Here is a 3,868-nt window from a genome sequence, read left to right as displayed (position 1 = left end):
GCAGGGATATGGCCGGGGCCGAGGGTGGGACATGGCCGCAGGCAGCGGGCGTGGGCTCAGCGTGCAAGGCCCAGCACGGCGGGCCCGGGGATGCCAAACAGTGGTGGTGGGTCCAGGCAGGGGCCACCTCCCAATCAAGGCCACGGCTTATCCTGCCGTGCCGCTCTCCCGCCCAGGGCAGCTCCGAGCACACGCAGCGTGGCCCGGCTTCTGCAGGCGCTGGGAGCAGCTGGGCAGGAGCCTTCTGCAAGTGAGTGCTGCTTTCTGCCTTCTCTCCCCAGAGTGCCAGCATCTGATCCGCTGGTGTTTGTCCAAGCACCCCATGGATCGGCCAGTGCTGCAGCAGATCTTCTACCATCCTTGGGTGTTGGGCGGGCATTTCTGATGCCTTGCCGCAGCCTCTGCAGCACCCAGTTCCCGTGTCCCACGCAGGACTGAGGGCCCAGGAAATAAAACAACCCGAAAGCCACTGCGGGCTGGCAATTCTGGTCCTTGTTAGCAACTTCAGCTAAGGGAACCTCTTGGCAAAAGGGGTAATCAGAGCGTTCCCTTCAGCCTTTGTCAAGCTTTTGATGCCTTTCCTCCAGGTTGTCCCTCAAAATCAGAGGGGGGTGGAGCCTGCACCAGTCCCCCCAAATCGGTGAGAGGCAGAGACTACTCCCAGGCCCCTCAAAACTGGAGGAGGATGGAGACGATCCCTGGGCCCCCCAAACTGAAGGGAGATAAATACCCAGCCCCCCCAAAATAAGAGATTAATGGGGCCCAGAGTAGCCCCCAAGTGCGAGTGGGAAGGGGAGACTGCCAGCCCCCCCAAAGAGGAGGGGAATTGTGCCTGTGCCAGCCCCGCAAATTGCAACGGGACAGAGAACACCCTTGGTCTGGAAAAGGTCAAAGAGCGGTTTGGGGCTGCCAGGATGGTGACAACACTGGCACCCCCCAAATCAGAGGGGGACAAAGAGCCCGCACAGGCTTCCCAGAAGCAGAAAGGGGGCAGCAAATATCCCCTGTCCCCCTAAGTCGGAGGGGCACAGACACAACTCGAGCCCCCCCATAGTGGAGGGGGACAGACACAAAAAGCCCCACAAAAAGAGCATGGGGAACCAAGACCTCTACCGGCCCTGCAAAGGTAAGGAAGATGGAGAAACTCCCCATCTGTCTTTGTTTTGGAAGACAGGTGTGTCATGGGGTGACTTTACCTTTAAGACAGCTTTGGGAGCTGGGAGGAAGTTGAAGCTGCGAGAGGCTGATGGGAGTCTTTTCTTGTGACCAATTATTGGTCATTTCTAAGAACTGACAGCAGTTTTGACCATTGAAAAGTGAGATCAACTTGTGAACACCACCTTGAGATGTAAAGCCAGGGCTCTCTTGTTCTCTTTGGTTTCTGGCTTCTGACGAGGTAACAGGCTCTGTCTCGGCCTCCTCCCCCCTCCAGGCCGGACAAGGCCGCAGAGGGCGGGGGGGGAGAAACGGAGCCGGCCGGCCTGGCTTGGTTTGCAGTTTCTGCTGCTGAACTGAAACCTGACACCATCAACATCTGCAGCTTTCCAAGACTTTAACTCTTTTACTACCTGGATGAGACTTGCAGATTACTCTTTTTCTGAGAGAGAGAGAAGGATGAGAGAGAGAGATAACATGAAGAAGACATGATAAAACCATCGAAAACAGTGAAGAAAAGAGTTAAGTTTTAGATGGGGAAGAGAGAATAAGGAGATGCTTTATAAGCTGAAATATTTGTCTGTTAAAGCTATGGGGATGGACAATAGTGTCCTGAAAAAACTCCTTTAATTCATGACAAAGTATATTGGGAGGAATGGAGTGTTCAAAGGGTGGATTTTGAGCAAGAGGTGGAGTAATTGTGATACAGTGAGGTGCTGTAACAGAGCGGGGAGAAGTAATAGTTGAAGATTTGATGCATTTTGAGAGGCAAAGAGAAAACTTCTGTTTGCAGGGAAGCTCACAGAGACAGATGAAGAGAACTTTTGCCTTTGAATAACTCATCCTTAAAAATGACATCCCTCGACTCATTGACCCGTACACACCTCAGAGTGATGTGAAATGGGAGGAGTTAACCGGTGACAGATTTCTGGGCAGCTGGCATCAGGAAAATAGAAAACTATAACAGAAATGGTTTTCGTGTGAAAAACTCCATAGATTAGCAGAAGACTTCTTTTACTATACAAAGTCTGATGAAAAGACTCTAACAGGAATTGGGACTCTTTTAAACACCAAAGTTCCAAAGTTTTTTGTCTCTATGTTGTCATGTAAACAAGAGAATGGTTGGGTAGTGGGGGTTAAAAGTGTTTTCTGGAAGTTTTTTCTGGTGTTCTTATTCTTGTAGTTCTGTTAATAAACTTTCTTTATTCCTTTTAAGTTTTAAGCCTGTTTTGACCTTGTTCTAATCCACATCTCACAGCAAGAAGTAAGTAAGTTTTCTAGTAATTTTTTAGCTACTGCTTTAAAACCATGACATTTATTTGGTGCGTTGGCCGGGAAACGAAATTAGCAAATCTAAACCACAACATTGTGCTGCACCCCAGGGCCAGGCTCTGCCTCTCTTGGCTCTGGCTGCTGCTTCCAAGCTGTCCTTTGTGATTTTTATTTGCAAGCCACCTCTCTGACCAGCTTCCACTTTGCTTGAAAAATTCAGCACCATGGTGGTGGCTGAACAAGTCCCAGAGCTGGGGAGAAGGATTTGAGATGCAATTTGCATCCCAGAGTTGTTACAGTGGGGAAAATGTCGCATCCCTCCTGTGCCTGGAGCTGCTAATCTTGTTGCAAACATTGAAAACCTCTTCAACTTCTCTCATTCTACCTAAATTTGATGACTGCTTTGATTTCACACCTCTTCCATGCAGGTTTTTCCTCTGTCCTTGGCTAGAATTGTCAGGCCTGAGAAATTTTGTTGAGCCTTGGGACAGCTCCCATCATCTCTCCCTGCTCCTAATGCTGCTTTGAATTCTCTTGGGAATGTGAGCATGAGGGAAACTGGGGGGACTTTAGTGAGAGGAAAAGTGAGGCACAGAGGCTGAAGTGCAAATGCAGAGTGTGCAGGGTCAGCACAGTCTGCAGTGTTGTGGGGATTTGGGCCATGCAAACAGATGTTTCTTCTCTGGGAATGGCTGATTCCTTTGGTGTGTCTCCTCCTGAAATTGCTGTGCACCAGGGCTGGTGCTGGAGCTGCAGCAGCACAAAGTTGCCAGGGAGCCGTGTGGGAGCCAGTGGGAATCATTTCTTTGCTGCTTTGGATGAAAAGTTGTGACATGAATCTCTGTGTCAGGGAGGTGCCACGTTCGTGCTGCTGCAGTGCCCACACACTGTGTCTGGAGACAGCTCAGGAGAAAAGGAAGAAAAGCCAGAATGAAATCCCATGTGCTACTGAACTCTATCAGAAAGTGCTTGGAGTGAAGTGTGTGAAGTGACTGGGGAGAGCTGGATAGAAGGGACAGCTCTGAGCAGTGTGTGGTACATCACTGACATCCTTGCAGTGATCTTTGCACAGAGATGAAAAAGTATCAGTTTGCATGGCCTGAATCTGTGGGTCTGGAAATTCTGCGTGTTGCACAAGCTGTGCTGAGCTCACCTGGCTCTGAAATATCTGAAATATCATCTCTGTACCTTAGGCAGGAAGAGCATCAGAGTTGTGAAGAGATGAATAAAAATCAGTCGTAACCCAGAAGCAAAACTTGGCAATAGACATGTGTGGCAGGTGAGGAGACAAAGCTTTCATTCTTGTCCTGGGAGAATGAATTCAGCAATAAAAAATCCTGTCTCTTGGCATTAAAATACTTTAGTTTCAGCTCTGCCCCAGCCCATCAATGTCCCTGTGTGGTTGGGGGTTGTTCTCCCCCTGTAGCTCTCTGCAGGTTGG

Source organism: Cyanistes caeruleus, unplaced genomic scaffold (genome assembly GCF_971803275.1).
Source record: "Cyanistes caeruleus unplaced genomic scaffold, bCyaCae1.hap1.1 HAP1_SCAFFOLD_119, whole genome shotgun sequence".
NCBI classification, from domain to species: domain Eukaryota; kingdom Metazoa; phylum Chordata; class Aves; order Passeriformes; family Paridae; genus Cyanistes; species Cyanistes caeruleus.
Note: the sequence above shows the minus strand (reverse complement) of the source record.